Here is a 16,932-nt window from a genome sequence, read left to right as displayed (position 1 = left end):
TTGAAGGGGCACAGGGCAAGTGCGTCTAGCCACAGCGGTACTCTCCAAATGGGCTGCAGAACAGCCATGTTTTGCAGCTAAATTTTATCTGCTACTCCTTTGCAGAGCACAAGTAAGGCCAGAAGAAAATCATAATTGTACTGGGTGTCACCGTTGGGTGACTGATTGGGGGTGACGTATGCTGTCAGCCCTGTGAAAGCGCATCGCCCCTTCTATCCATGAGCAATTCTGTTTGTTACATCATATTTGTTCTTTATTCTGTGTATCCTCTGCATGTCTCATAGGTTAATAACTTACTATCAATTTTAAGCACAGCTTATATATTCTACCTAAGTACCACACACTAAGAGTTTAATCATTTTCTATACTTAAAACATCCTACAAGTTTTGTCTCTGTCTCATAAACTCCTTATTACTACTCATGCTTCATGTAAAAGGTATATTCATCCTGCATATTTTGTCTTTAATAGCAGGATCAAATATTCTCTAATACTACAGTAAATGCATGTTATAAGTAGTGGCCATTTTAGAGGGGTTTTTTTTTTGCAAAAGTGGAAGCTACAAGTGATGTGGTTTTGAATTAGGAATGGAGCTATAGAGATGAAAGCAATTCCATGAGGTCTAATATGCAGAAATGATGATTCATGAGAGGTAGTAGGTGAATATGATGGACACTGTTTGTTGGCTGACCCAATAGCCATTCCATCCCTCTTATTCCTCCCAGTTTAGAGGTTAGAAAATCTAAACACTCAACATTTACAGGCTTTCTTGTTCCTGGAGGTGGCCATAGGTCATGGTTCTAGCCAAAGAGATGTATATGAAAGTCTGCTAGGGGGAATTCTATGAAAGAGGTTGCTTCTCTTTAATATAATTGTAAGTAGCACAATTTAAATAATTAAAAGGACAGATAAAGCTGGAGCCATCCCTCCCATCTTCTTCCTGACTTAAACAAGAAAGTGATGGTTGGAGCTGTGACAAACATGTGTTACCTTCCATGATATGAGAAGCCACATGCTATGGCAGTGTAGAAATATAGGAAGAACCTGGGACTTGATGGCATCTATGAGCTGCTTCTTCAGCCCTGGACTGCCAACCTCCATACCTATTGTTATAGGGAAAAAATGAGCCCTATTGTTAAACTGCTGTGAGGAGGCAGGATAATTTAATCACATGGCCAAATCTTGATGCAAAAGACACTGTGAAATACAGCCTTCATTTTGAATGAACTTACAGCCAACTAAAAATTGAAAAATCTTTTACTAATACAAAGGGACAACTTGCAGTATTTCCCATCAGAGGCCCCACGCTGCTAGTGCTCAGCAATGCAAAGTCAAGTTTCCTGTCTGCTCTATTCTCTAGTATCCCACAACTGCAAGCAAATTGAGGTTGATTAAACTAGAATCTTAGAGATGGCAGATCCCAGACTCAACATTTTTTAAAGCCCCCCAGATGATTCTAAATGAGCAGCCAGGGTTGAGAACCTCAGGTTTTAATGAATATATCTGTTTGGGATAGGAATATGGTCATCCCTTCTTCCTTCTAGACCTTAAGCCTAGTATCTGGATTTCTAAGCAGAGGTGGGAAATACCAGAACATTAGAAATGTAGAGATACCAGTTTCCTCCTGTAGATTAATTGTAATACTGATCTTGAATGCAAACTACAGATCCATTTTTAGAGAATCAGGATAAGTTCTGTTGAGTGAAATAATGCTATTCTGCCATATTTTTCTTTCAGCTGCTACAAGTGTCACCAAAACTTCCATCTACATAGCAAAGAGAGATAATCGTATTGTTATTCTGTCTGCAAATTTTTCTACAGTCTAGAATCCTTTTATAAACTGAGGCCTTTTTTTTTCCAGAATTGGAAACCTTTTGGTCATACTTTTATCAAAGGCCTTTTCTGATGTCTCAATTCAGCTTTCACTTTGTAGTGGTCATAATATTTCTGTCAACAAAACTCAGGTATACAAAAATGTAAAACCTATGTTTTCCATATGTGACCCTATTTTCTGTCTTGAGCCTCCATTCTATTTGATGACAAAATTAGAAACAAGTCAATTCCAGGTAAAGTCAGTCCATTCAGGGTCTTTCTCCCTCCACTTTTGCCCTGGCAGGTTGGGGGAGACTGACAGCACATCTGGATGTGAAGGGAGCCCATCTGGTCCTTGGCTGTCACCTGTCCATGCTGGCGCCCTCTACCGAGTCTTCATTCCTAGGAGTCACCAATTGTCAGCATCTCTGCGCTCTGGCATCCACAGGGGCAGCTGAGTTCCCATCTGGCCTTTGATATAAAAACAGTGGGGACATCTGCTCTTGGGCCCCTCCTCCCCATACAAAGCACCTCCCAATGTGCCAGGCCTCCTTGAGATCCTCCTGACCCATCTCAGACAAGCAAGCTCACATGCACTTCTGATGTGGGACACTCAGGCCTGACCTGCTTATGCTAGGATCTCTTCTCCCCAGTTCGCACACTAAGGCAGAGGGTGAGACAACCTCAGACCTTTTTCACTTTCCTGGGACCTCCTGGGAAGACAAGGCAAACAGACCCTCACAGCCCTTGAGCCCCCCATTCAGCCCAAAACAGGGGCTAGATATACAACAGCATTTCCCCTCTTTGACCTCATTCCCAGCCCACTGGGATCTTCGTCTATCAAACTAAACAGGAAAAATGCTGACTCGATATGTAGGAGCAAAGGACATTTATTTTTGAATGTACATACATTAATTAAATTTATTAATACACAAAATCTATTTAAGGTACATTAATACTTCAAAAATACCATTTGGTCATACCTCCTTGTCATCCTGGGAAGTTTGCATCCAATTCACTCATCAGCAGGAAGAAAAATCACATTAAAAACTAGACACAATATGACAGGTTTTTATTCTAATAGTGGAAATAGCAGAGCTCATTTTTTCTCTTCTATCACCTTTTATACATTTTTCAAATTTCTACTTTGAACTTTTTGCTTTACATTTCTATAGTAAACACATCTAGAAAATACTCAATTAAATCTCTGCTGAAAAGAAAAGGCATAAAAGAAAAGATTGATGAATCCAATGACATCCAATTTTAAATTTAAGTAAGATACAAAAAAACTCCACAAAGAAAATCAGACAAATGACCAAAAGACAAAAGAAAGAAATTTCTCACATATGACAGAAAGAGTTCAGGAAAAAGATGGATACAATAGGCACACTTTATAAATAGCCTGTTAAGAAAAAAACAAAAGCAATAGCCAAAAACATAAGAAACACCTCACTCAATTACAGAAATGCAAACTAAAACAAAACTGACATGTCATTTTTACTTACCAGATTTGCAAAGTGTAAAAAATGTATAAACTTAGTAATTGGTTAGGGTTTAATTGGTTAAGGATGGATATTATACTATTCCTGAGAATATAAATTTGAATAACTTAAAAGACATTTGAAAAATGGATCAAAATTTTGAATGTATTTCTAGGAACCCTTTGAAAAAGTAAACCAACCAAATGAGATATGAACAAGGGTATAAACAAAGATAATCATTGTAGGAGTGTCCGTAACAGTCAAAAAAGAGGGGAAAAGGGTGGAAACAAACTAAAGAACTATTAAAATGAGATTGCTTAAATAAATTATAGTACATCAATATAATCAAATGCCATATAATTAAAACAAACATGAAGTGATGTGTCATATTTTAATATGGAAAATTCTCTAATATATTAACTGAAAAGACAATATATAGGACAGGGTGAACAGTATAATAATCCTTTTCATGTAAATAAAAAATATGTTCTATAAATATCAGTGCTTATGTATTCACAAACTGTTTTTTGGGAAATATAATAGAGTATTAACCAATAAAATAAAAGAACTGCTAATTTCTACTACAGTTTGAATAGCCTAAGTTCATGTTTAATATTATTTGTTTAATAGCAGTCACAATTATCTTCTTATGGAATTACAGATCATTCTGTTTTCATATGGAATTTGTTTTAAAAAAAGCATTAGTTTAATTTTTTTAAAAAGCAATAATAATATGTAGAATTTCATGAAGTCCATCCATTCCTCTGATAGTTGGTTCTTAAGGAATGTGATAAAAGTTACAGCCCTTATCTAACCAATGCAGCAACCACTAGCCACATGTGCCTATTGAGCACTTGGAATGTATCTAGTTTCAATCGTGATGTGCTGTATGTGTTCAATACACATCTGACTTTAAAGACTTAGTATGAAGAATGTAAATGATCTCTTAGTAGTGTTTTCAGAGTGAAATAATATTTAGATATATTGGAGAAATAAAAGTAATTTCACCTATTTCACCTATTATAAAATGTGGTTACTGAAAACTTTGCAAAATTTGAAAATGGTAAATGTCATTAGTTTTATATTCAGAATCTTTCTATTGGACGGCACTATTACAGGTTCTTGCCCTTTGTGCTCAAAATGTTGAGTCACCATAAAAATGTGTATCCTGGTTGTCATTGTAGGGTGATGCTCTCGCTCTTGGTTCAGGGTCACTATTACCAACATTCTTTTGAAACCTGTTGTTTGAGCCGATGAGTGGATATTTCGAAGACTCTTATCACAGAATCTTTACAGAGGACCTTTTTAAGGAAGGTAGTATCAATTAGAGTTGTGAGTCTATTGACTAGTTAATTTACATAATAGCCAATACGTATTGAGCCTTTCTAGACACCAATTACAAGTCTCAAGTTCTTTACATCGATTACCTTACTTAATCCTCACCACTTGGTAAGGTAGGGACCATGATTATCCCCTTTTGCAAATAAGGAAGTTGAGAGTTGCTGCTCACAGTGACTGAGCCCGTGAATGGTGACTCTGACCCAAAAGCCCAGGTTCTGAAACTCTCCACTATCTTTTATCAATCCCATGAACTAAAGAGCCAACCAGGTTTTCCTTCTGGTTACAGCTACTAGGAAACGTGGAGCCTAAGAAGTATGGGAGACGTGCAGTCTGGCAGTGTCCTCAGCCATGGCTGTATTGTGTCTCCTGAGGTTTGTTTTCTTTATTCTATTTTTTATCTCCTAATTAAATCCCTTTCCCATAGTTTACATGCCCAGGTAAGTTGCTGAATAACCCTCCGAAAGAAGGCATCGTCTGCACCTTCTCAGATTCTGAGGGCCCGTCTGTCTCCTTGGCTGCTTGCTCTGCCTCTGTCAATGCTGACATTGGCTCTGTGCGGGCCTCAGCTGACTTCAGCCTGGGGCCCACACCTCGTGTCTTTACCTCTGCTCAGCTATTTCTGAACTTAAGGTGCCAAAGGGAGTAAGTGATGCAATAGGAATTGTGGGGGCGTTAACTCTCTGTAAGGTCACCTTTAACTAATGGGTGACAGGAGATGAAAGACAGAAAATAAACATTCTCTCTGTTCCTATGTGCAACAGATCATTCCAAAGTACATATTTTCTGAACAGACTCTCCAGAAATATTGCATGTTGTCAAGCAATCCCCTGTAACTCTCCAAATCAAGTAAAGAAGTAGCCAGCTTGGTATTTGATTGTTATCCTTCCCTGTTTTAATTCCCTTTTCCTCAATCTCACTGCCCTGGGATTACACCTCCCAATAAAACATTGTCTCTTTTTTTAATTGAAGCATGGTTGATATACAGTATTGTATTGGTTTCCACTGTACAACATGGTGATTTGACAGTTATACATTGTTAAATGCTCACCATAATAAGTATAGTCATCTGTCACCATAACAAATTTAATACAATATTATTGACTATATTCACTGTACTTTTCATTCCCGTGACTTACTTGTTTTATAATTGGAAGTTTGTTCCTCTTTATCCCCTTCACCTGTTCCCCCCACTCTCCCTCTCCTATGGCAACCAACAATTTGTTCTATTTTTTAGTCTATTTCTGTTTTATTTGTTTCTTTGTTTTATTTTTTTACATTCCCCATATAACTGAAATTATATGGCATTTGTCTCTCCCTGTCTAATTTATTTCACTTAACACAGTACCCTCTAGATCCATCCATGTTGTCACAAATGACAAGATATCACTATATTTTATGGCTAAGTAATATCTCATCATTGGTATTTATGACCTCTTCTCTATCCATTCATCAATTGATGGACACTTAGGTTACTTCCCTATCTTGGCTGTTGTAAATAATGCTATGATAAACATAAAAGTGCATATATCTTTTCAAATTAGTGATTTTCTTTGGGTAAATACCCAGAAGTAGAATTACTAGGTCATATGGCATTTCTGTTTTAATTTGGAAGACCCTCCATACTGTTTTCCATAGTGGCTGCTCCAATTTACAACCCCACAAATGGTGCAATAGGGTTCCCTTTTCTCCACATCCTCACCAACACTTGTTATTTCTTGTCTGGATATTAGCCACTTTGACTGGTGTGCATGATAGTTCATTGTGGTTTTGATTTGTATGTCCCTAATGATTAGTGATACATCTTTTCATGTGCCTGTTGGCCATCTGTATGTCTTCTTTGGAAAAATGTCTATTCAGGTACCCTGCCCAGTTTTTAATCACATTATTTTTTGGTGTTGTGTTGTATGACTTCTTTATATATTTTGCATATTAGCCTCTTATCAGTTCCCCATTCAGTAGGTTGTCTTTCATATTACTGATAGTTTCCTTTGCTGTGCAGAACCTTTTTAGTTTGATGTAGTCCCACTTTATTTTTGCTCTTGTTTCCCTTGTCTGGGGAGACATGTTCAAAAAAAAATACTAATACCAATGTTTAAGAAGGTACTGACTCTATTTTTTTCTAGGAAAAAAAAAAAAAATATATATATATATATATATTCAGCTCTTATATTTAGGTCTTAAGTCCAATGTGAGTTATTTTTGTAATTGGAGTAGTGTACAGTGGTACAATTTTATTCTTTCCCAGCACCATTTATTGAAGAGACTTTTCCCCATTGTATCCTCTTGCCTCCGTTTTCATTTATGAATTGACCTTATAGGCATGGGTTTATTTCTAGGCTCTTTATTCTTTTCCATTGATCTAGGTGTCTGTTTTTGTGCCAGTACCATATAGTTTTGATTACTACCGCTTTGTAATGTGGTTTGAAATCAGGGATGCAATACCTCCAGCTTTGTTCCTTTCTCAAGATTGCTTTGGATATTCAGGATCTTCTGTGGCTCCATACAAATTTAAGATTATTTGCTCTAGCTCTTGAAAAATGTGATTATATTTTGATAGGGATTGCAGTGAATCTGGAGATTGCTTTGGGCAGTATGGCCATTTTAACAATATTAATTATTCCTGTCCATGAACATGGATATCTTGCCTTTTCTTTGTATCATCTTCAATTTCTTTCATCACTGTCTTAGGGTTTTCAGAGTACAGGTCTTTCATCTGCTGATTAAATTTATTCCTAGCTATTTTATTCTTTTTAGTGTAATTATAAATGGGATTGTTTTCTTAATTCCCTTTCTTCTAGTTTCTTATTAGGTTATAAAACACAACAGGTTTCTGTATATTGGTTTTGTATCCCACAACTTTACTGAATTCACTTACTCTAATTTTTTTTGGTAGTCTTTACTGTTTTCTATCTATAATATTAAAAACATTATCTCAACCTTGCCTCAAGCTCTGTTTTCCAGGAAACCAAACTAAACTGTAGGTTAAAAATTAATTAATTAACCTTTAAAATGAACTGGCCAGGTTGTAGCTAGCTTTGTTTTCTGCTCTGCCAAACACAGATGTTTACAATTGGAGTGGGGTACCTGTAGAAGTGCTATAACAGCCCATACCAGAATTTTTAATAGTATTTACCACCCTGATCATTATAATTCTCAGATTTTTGTCATTGTCCTCATCACCTCAATTACCTTCCCTAGAATAATATACTGAGAGAGTGTAAAACCATAGAAAGATGTCTAGCATGGGCTCTCCACTCTGTCTCACTTGGCTACAAATTCAGAGATTCCCACCTACCCCTACTTCAGGGTAAATAATTAACTAGAATGGCTCACAGACCTCAGGAAAGACCTTTGCTTATGATTACTTGTTCATTACAAAGGATACAGCTCAAGAACAGCCAAATGGAAGAAATGTATAGAATAAAGTATGGTGCCAGGGGTGTTGGAAAAGCTTCCATGCTCTGGGCATACCCCTGTTCCTGCACACATAGATGTGTTCCTCAACCCAAAGCTCCCCAAATCTCATTGTTCAAGAGTTTTATGGAAGTTTCATTGCATAGTTCAGTCACCAATGGCCTTGCTCCCAGAAGGGAGGGCTGAAATTTCCAACCCTCCAATCATTTGCTGCTTCTTTCTGGTGACCAGCCCTTATCCTGAAGCTATCTTGGGTCACCTCATTAACATAAACTCAGATATGATTGAAAGGAACTTGTGATGAATAACAAAAGGCACTCCTCATGCTCAGGAAATTCCAAGGGTCTTAGGAACTCTGTGCCAGGAAATGGGTGACCAAATGTATTTTTATTATACCATGCCTGTGACACTTCCAGAGATATTTAATGCATTTACAAACAAATATATATTTTTTCATGCTACTTTAAAAACATCCATACACTAATATATACATTTTACTTCATCTGCTCTTTTTTTTCATCTAGCAATTTACCTTACAGGTCAATGCAGTTCAGAATATAAAGCACATTCTCATTCTTTTTTACTGACTATTCTCCATTTAATAGAAACATAAGTTTTATTCCTAGTCCCAACTTAGAGACATTAAGGTCCTTTCCAATTTTTTGCTGCTATAAAGAATTGGAATAGCATTGCTGGGTCACACTGTGTGTGCATGTCAAGTTTGACTGCAGGGCTTACTGCCCTCCACTGTGTTGTATCGACTTACATTCCCTCTAGGAATACCTGAGGAGTCCTATTTCCCATACTGTGGCCATTATAATATTGTCAAGCATATTAATCACTATCCAATAAGGAAGAATTGGATTGTCAGTATAAATTTATGCTGCTTTTATTGTAAAAGACATTAATTGTATCTTCCAATTTTAAGAGTCATTTGTATAGCATTTTCTGTAATCAGTCTTTTATATACTCTGTGTTGCCATTCAGTGTTTGAACTTATGGATTTATAGGTCCTTATATATTAGGAAAATTGCTGTTCAGGAAAAGCATGAAAAGAGTGAGGGATGTATGATGGAGAAAGGGAGAGAAAGGGTCAAAGATGGTTCATGCTCCATGTAAACCTCCGTGCAGAGTTGTCTGTCCTCTAGTAAAACAAAGGGCCCAGTATCGGTCAGTGGTTGGTTGTGAGGATAACTTCCAGGACAAGGTGGGTCATCTCAGCTGAAGGCATTACTCCAGAGAAGGGGCAGCTGTGAGACATTAGCAGCCAACACTCACAGCAGCTGAGGCAAGGGTGCACTAACCTGGTAATGAGGGTTGGGCAGGCCAAAAAACTAACATCCATCACAGTAGGTAAAAAGAAGTTTTCATTCTGGACATGGTAAAGTGGAGCCATATTTGAGATATCAGGGTTCAAATAAGCAATTTAAAAGTCTGTAACTCAGAGAAGAGGTGGTCACTGGACTAAAAGTTGGTATTGGTCAGCATAGAGATGGTATTTTTAAAATCATGTGGCTCTCTCTCTACTGATAAAGAGCTCTAGCACATAAAAAAAAGTTTTAAAAAAAGCCAGATGCAGAATAGTGTGTGTGATATTGCCTTTGGCATAAGGGGAAATATAAGCATACACACACACACATTCACTTATATGCTCACATATATACATACATGTATGCACACTTGCATTTCCCAAAGGGAACACTATAAGAATACATAAGGAACTAATAAAAATGCTTACCAGCAGGATAAAGGGGTAGGAGTAGACATGATAAAGGGAACAGAAATAGACATGAAACTTCTTAAAATATTTTTTATAATTATTTTAATTTTTAACTTACTATCTATTATAAAAATAAATAAAATTTTTAAAAATTTTAAAGGAAAGAAAGCCATGTGGATAGCTGGGATCTTCTGTGAAGAAAGGAAGGGAGAAGGGGAATCTAAGATGTAAAGAGCAACATTTAGAATTTTGGTGGTGGAGGAAGGACAACAAAATGCAAGAAGCAGGTAAGGTAAGAGGTTAAAGGAGAAATCCAGAAATAAGTGGTGTTAGGATTCCAATCATGGAAACAGTAGTGTGTGAGCCATTGTTATACCACTGGGAGCTTGATGTGGGCCACAGTTGGAGTATTTATTTACAACACTGTGGAGATAATTACAGTTCCTGTGGCCAGGATTCTCACCTGACCCTGGTCGGCTTGCCCACTGCGTATGTGTGGGCAATACATCATTATTGACTCTATATAAAGAGCTCTACCCAGGGCTCTGGGCTGCACAGCTGCAAGAGAGCAGGGACTGGAATGGTGGCAGTGTCAAGGACAGAGACTGAGATGGCTGTGGGGACAGAGAGGCCCAGAGGCAGAGACCGGCTCTCTGCATGCAGACTTGCTCTGAGGTGGATGCAATCCTAGCTCTTGACCTGCCACCATGGAAATAAAGTTGGTCATAAACCGTTTCACCCCAAGAACATTCCATTGTCATTTTTCAGTCTCACAGAATCAAGAGTGAACTTGCCTGGGGCTAAAACTGAAAGGAAAGGAGCGACACATAGCAGCAATTCACCGGAGAGTTCCGCTTTATTAGGGAAAGGTGCTGGGTTATATAGGAGGGGGCATGAATTGATTGAGGTGTCACTTCTACGGGGCTGGTGGCTGTTGGCTAGGTGCTGGGATTGGGAGGGGGGCGAGAGGTGATTGGGCTTCAGGTGGCGCCGGCGGGAACTGAGGACCCCGAAGAGAAGCCGGAAGTTTGCCATCTTACTGGTGGGGACCCTTCATTCCCCCCTTTCTCCTCTATGGGTTTGTGGACGTTGCTTTCTCTCTGGCTGCTTCCTGCTGAACAGGGGCGGAGAAGGGAGTGAGGGCTTGAGGATTGGGAGGAAAGGGTTGATAGGACTCCCCGCAGTAAGGACGAGTAGATGTGGACTTCTTCAGGTTTGGAAATCAATGAAGGTTCCCTGTAACCATAGGTTGGCCAAGAGGATATGGGTGTCAGGAGCCAGGCGTCTGCGGCTATTGTTTCCAGGAACAGTTTCCAGTGGAGAGAGGGGTCCATCTCAGCGTGTGGTGAGGAGGTCACGTGAGGGTGAGGGATCTTCTGTGGCCAGAAGCTGGTAGTTCCTGAGTAAAAGCTGGTTGAAAGCTTGATTAGAGATTTTTCCGACTTGGGATTTGATGAACTTTATTATACAGGGTAAGAAGAGACAGGTGAGAAGAATGATTATTATGGGGCCTGCAATGGGCCAGAGCCAGGTGAGGAGGGGGTTTGTTAGTATTGACGAAAATGGGTTGGAATTGGAAGCAGAGTGGAGACTGGAGGCAAGGTCGGTGAGTTTGGTAATGTCAGTTTCTACAATGCCAGATTCGTTGATGTAATAGCAGCACTCTTCCCAGAGGAAGACGCAGGTGCCGCCCTTCTCGGCTGTAAGCAGATCTAGGGCCTGCCGTTTTTGAAGGGTGACTTTAGCTAGCGAAGTGACCTGTCTTTGGAGAGAGGCTAGAGAATCGGCAGTGGATGTCAGGGCTCCCTCAAGTTTGGCGTTGAGATCTCTAACTGCCTATAGAGAGTGACCCAAGGCTTCTCCCGAAAACCCTGCCCCAATGGCTGAGGTGGTCCAAGAGCTACTGACTATGATGGGAAGGAAAGCAGCTCTTTTTGTGCACGAGGGCAAGGGAGGTTGGAGCTCAAGGAATTCTGCCATGCTGTAAAGTGTTAACTGTGGGATTAGGGTGACGAGAATGCAGGGTGTATCGGAGTTGAGAGGCAGTGAGTTGAAAAGACTGCCATTACACTAAAAGAAGTGTCCCGGTTGCGTAAAAGTCTTAGAGCCGGAGGTAGGGGTGTAGATAGAGAGGCAGTGAAGTGCGCTGGAGGGGGGTGGAGTTGGGCTTACACAGTGGTGGATGGTGAGATTATCTGCGTATTCTGGTTCCCATAGGGGTATGTCTGCCAGGGGGCAGAGGGGTTGTCTTTGTGCATGGAAGGAGTAGTTGGAAATATTAAGGGGCACGGCGGCCAGCAGTGGGCGCTGTAGTGATGCGCACAAGAAACAATTGGCGTTGTTAAGGGTGTGGTTGAGAAAGATGGTGGTGTCCTGAATGAGCTGTAATGAAGAGTAGGAGAAATGGGAAGAGGGGTGGGGATAAGAAGATGAAGAGGCACTATCAAGAGTTTGGATAATGACTTTTTCGGAATGTCTGCTATCTGATGCAACTTGAGAGATTTGGGAATGAGAGGGAACATACTTTCGAGAGATATGAAGGGTACTGTGGAGGGTTGAGGACCCCCCGTAGTAAACTGAGGCTGTGACTCTGGCAGCCCATCGAGAGTCCCAGGGATCTGGGATTGATAAGGAGAATGAGCCATTGGGATATTTCATGAAACGGTTGGAGGAGTAATACTGTGAGTACTGGAAGTTACCTATGTAGTGAATTGTGCAAGACTAGTAGGGACATCTCCTGTAGGTATCTGGCCATCGCCTGCAATAGGCTTGTTTTTGGTCATAGAGGAAGCAGAGGTAGGGAGAATAAGGGTAGCTGCTAGTGAACACGTCAGTGGAGGGAGGAAAGTGGAGGTATAAAGGCTCAGAGCAGCTTTTCAGAGGGAAGTTTGGTGTGGCAATGAGGGCAGTAACTTTTGTTTGATGCTGTGTGTAAGTCTGTCTGACTTTGAATCGCCATACAAAGGAGGCTGGGGTGGTGGGGAAGACAATAGGAATGAGGAAAAAAAGCGAGAGAGCAGTAAAGGAGGAAAAAGTCATGATTCGGGTATGGATGGCAAAGGGGGTGAATGGGATTTTGGAGGAAAGAGGACAGTAAGGTCAGGAGTCTGGAGGGTGGGAGAGTCTGTAAACTTTTGTAGGTTAAGAGATCTTTTAGGTGATGTGGGGACAGAATGGTAAGGGGTGCTCTGAATGTCAGTTTATGAGCTTCTTTCTGCAAGAGCTGTCTAGCGGCTAATGCTCGTAGGCAGGGGGCCCATCCCTGTACTGTGGGGTCTAATTGCTTGGAGATATAAGCTACTGGGGCAAAGCATATTGGCCTAGGACTCCTAGAGCTTGACTGGACCTCTCATGAATGTATAATGAGAAGGGCTTCGACAAATCAGGAAGATGGAGAGCTGGGGCTTCTACAAGGGCTTGACAGAGCTTAATGAAGGAGTGTCGGGGTGAGGAGGATAATGGTTTTTTAGGGGGGCTCTTGCTGAGGTTGTATAGGGGTCTTGCCAACAGGGTGCAGGGAGAAGTTAGGGATCTACGTTCTAAAATATCTAGCTAGGCTTAGAAAGGGCCTAGAAAGGAAAGGATTTTTGTCTTGGTTTTGGGAATGGGCAGGTCAGAGAGGAGCCATTTTCTGTCTAAGGTAATGGACTTTCTTTGTTGAGATAGAAGGAATCTGAGGTAAGTGATAGGAGGGGAAGAGATTTGAGCTTTGACGGGGGATACTCGGTAACTTCTGGAAGCTAGAAGGTTAAGTAGGGAGGCAGTGTCAAGTTGAGACTGTTCCCACGAGAGACTGCAGAGTAGAAGATTGTCTATGTATTATAAGGTGGACTTGGAGTGATCATGATGAAACTGTTTGAGGTCCTGAGCTAGGACCTGTCTAAAAATATGGGGACTATCTCGGAAGCTTTGTGGCAAAACTGACCAAGTGAGTTGTTTAGAATGTCTTGTGTATGGGTCCGTCCAGGTGAAGATGAAAAAATCTTGGGAGCAGGGGTCTAGAGGGATAGAAAAATGGGTCTTTGAGATCTAGGACTGAGAAGTGGGATGCTGAGGCTGTATGGATTTGTAACTAAGGGATGGATAGGGACAATGGCTATGTTGATGAGGCAAAGGTCTTGGACAAGGCGGAAAGATCCGTTGGTTTTTTTAACAGCTAATATGGGGGTATGTCTTTGAGATCTAGGACTGAGAAGTGGGATGCTGAGGCTGTATGGATTTGGAACTAAGGGATGGATAGAGACAATGGCTATGTTGATGAGGTGAAGGTCTTGGACAAGGCGGAAAGATCCGTTGGTTTTTTTAACAGCTAATATGGGGGTATTAAATGGGGAGTGAGTGGGTCTGCTTGAATGATGGGTTGGAGGCCTATGAGGGCTGAAGTGGTTAGGGGGTATTGGGCCTGACAGATATACTGAGAGGGGTCACATAATTTGATAGAGGCAGGGGGACATAGGGCCACGGAGGGGCTTGTAATGTCCCAACCTTTGGGATTTACAGGGTGTATGAGGGCAGAACCGGAGCTTTCATTGGGTAGAGGGGGGTCGTCGGCTATGAGGGCCATCAGAAAGGGAGTACTGGGGGCTGTGGGAGTGGATATAGTTATGGAAACGTGGAGGAGGGAAAGGATGTCTCGTCCTAGTAAAGGGATGGGACACTGGGGCATAACCAGGAAGGAGTGGGAGAAAGGTATGGGATTGTCTTGGATTGTGCATAAAAGGGTGGGTGGGGGGTTTAATGGGAAAATCTGTTTACCTCCTACTCTGACTATAGGAGTAATGGCTGGCGTGGTAGGGCCCCGGTATTCTCACAAGACTGAGAAGGTGGCTCCTGTATCTAGGAGGAAGGAGATGGGGTGACTGTCTACTGTTAAAGTAACCCTGGGCTCCTGTTTGGTGATGGAAATGGTCAGGCGAGAAGCCCTCGGGGCCCATCAATCTTCTTCTGCCAGCCCCACTACGGCGGGCTTAGGATGGGGGTTGTTCGTCCAGCCTCCCCTTCGGGTGGTTGGGCAATCAGACCCCCAGTGGCCCTTTTTGTGGCATCTGGGGCATGGGGTGGTAGGAGATCTGGGGGAGGGGCACGCCCTTGACCAATGTCCCTCTTTTCTGCACTTGAAACAAGCTCTTGGGGGGGCTTGTTTGTAGAGGGGCGCCCAGGTTGTGGTTTTATCAGCTGGGCCAACATCTGGAAATTGGCCTGATCAGCCTTTTGTTTACGGCATTCTTTCTCCTCCTCCCGCTTATGGAAGACTTTAAAGGCCACTGATAGGATCTCAGTCTGTGGGGTAGCGGGGCCCTGTTCTAACTTTTTGAGTTTAGCTTTAATGTCAGGGTAGCCTTGAGCTAGGAAGTATGTCATAAGGACATGTCTTCCTTCAGGTGTTTCTGGGTCCAGGCTGGTATACTGTAATAGGGCTTGAGTGAGTCTGTCTAAGAACTCAGAGGGGATTTCATCTCTCTTTTGAATTATGTCTTGGAGCTTTTGAAAATTGACTACTTTACAAGCTGCCTTTTTTCAGACCTGCTATTAAGCAGGAGGCAAAAATATCTCGAGAGCGGAGACTCATGGCGGTGTTATAATTTCAGTGTGGGTCTTGTTCGGGGACAGCAGTGGGGCCAGGGGGATAGATGGGGTCAGTCCTGTGGGTTTCAGTAGCCTGCATTTGGGCGAAGTCCTAAACTCGTCTACGCTCTTCAGGGAGGAGAGTATTGGCCAGGAGCATGAAAATGTCATGATGTGTAAGGCTGTAAGACTGGAGGGTCCATTGAAACTCCCTGATGTATGTCATGGGATCAGTGGAAAAGGAACTTAGGCGTTTCTCTAGTTAGGCTAAATCTCTTAAGGAGAAAGGGACGTGAACGCGCACGATGCCTTCGGATCCTGCTACCTCCTGGAGGGGGGCGATAATTTTGGGAGGCTCTCGGGACTGAGTCTGAGGGGGACTGAAGGGTTCTGGCTCAGTCTGTGGGGGAGTGACGCGGTCTAGCCGTGCCTAGTCGAGCAGGTCCTGAAGTGCGGAAGGGGGGCAAAGAAAATAAAGATAGAATCGGACCCACATGTCGCCAGCTAGCAGCCCAGCTGCTTGCCTCTGCTGCTTTAGTTGGGCTTGAACTCATGACTCTGAGGTTAAGAGTCCCATGCTCTACTGAGCTACAGCAGGGCTCCAGTTAATTGCTTATGGAATGCGTTGTTTTCTATTCCTGCCACATCGGCAAGTGGGGGAAGGGCATAGCTAGAAGCAGGGGCGGTGTTTCTACACATCTTCAAGGTCTCCCTATTTTCAGAGTGAGGAGTCTTGGCAAGATATGTTTTTGTGGACAGATAACTTCTAAGGACTGCACCGGTTGTTCTCTAGCTTGTGCTTTCCCATGCTGCATTCAGACATGGGGGGAGGTGCTTTCCCATTCTCTCTACAAACATGTGAGAAGACAAAGGCGGTCCCTAACGGGAGAAACAGGTGATGAGGGCAAAGACGGAGGAGGCCCCTGGGACCTAGTTAAAGGGGGGCTGAAAGGCTCAGGCTTAATCTGCAGGGAATGAAGGTGGAGGAGGTGAGATGGGGGAGGAGATGGTTGGGGAGGAAGGGAGAAGGGCTGTTGTAGGAGAAGAAGGGGAAGGGACTGAACAGGAGGCTTCTGCGGGGGCGGTGGCTTGCAGGCTAGGAGAACTTGGGAGGGGGCGGGGAGAGGAGGAGGCAGAAAGTTTTGATATAGGGAATCTCCTTCCATTTTTTCAGGCGCTGGAAGTAGTTAAAAAGATCGCGAGTGATGTTAGGATCAAGAGTTCCCCCTGCGGGCCATTGCTTGTTATTGTCTAGGGGGGTATGTCGGCCAATCTTGGGAGCAATATTTACGGAGAAGTTTTGGTTTTATATCAGGTGTCAGGGAGAGGGTAGCCAGATGCTTAAGCAGGCATTCAAGAGGTGAACTTTCAGGGAGGGATGAGGAGGCTCCCATGGCTAAAGGACGGAGAAGGAGACAAACGGGAAGACGAACAGAGATCCTCGGACTGGAAGCAGACCACAAGGAGACAAAGGGCGTCCCCGATGATCCTTGGTGGTCTGCGGAAACTCCTATATGAGTCGGAATTTCTTGGGAAGTGTGGGTCGTCACCCAGACTTCCCTAAGAAGGCAGAGTGCCGGAGTCACGAGGTACCTAGCGC

At 42.3% G+C, this 16,932-nt stretch overlaps 1 long non-coding RNA gene across 7 annotated transcripts in view; it reads left to right on the top strand.

The window, feature by feature from the left end:
- The window catches only part of LOC118967797 (uncharacterized), a 98,378-nt gene that overhangs the window by 67,991 nt on the left and 13,455 nt on the right, over positions 1-16,932 (top strand). For 3 of the 7 annotated variants that reach the window (XR_012129913.1, XR_012129912.1, XR_012129910.1), the window contains 2 exons: positions 4,920-5,004; positions 9,928-10,054. The exons of 1 other annotated variant lie outside the window; for it this stretch is intronic. This is a non-coding gene — a long non-coding RNA (uncharacterized lncRNA). Of the gene's footprint in view, positions 1-2,115; positions 3,916-4,919; positions 5,005-9,927; positions 10,055-16,932 lie in introns of those variants that run through there. 3 more of the 7 variants (XR_012129914.1, XR_005055024.2, XR_012129915.1) reach the window with 2 other exon arrangements.

This window comes from Manis javanica, chromosome 1 (assembly GCF_040802235.1).
Source record: "Manis javanica isolate MJ-LG chromosome 1, MJ_LKY, whole genome shotgun sequence".
NCBI classification, from domain to species: Eukaryota; Metazoa; Chordata; class Mammalia; order Pholidota; family Manidae; genus Manis; species Manis javanica.
This window is presented reverse-complemented; position numbering and strand designations above follow the sequence as displayed.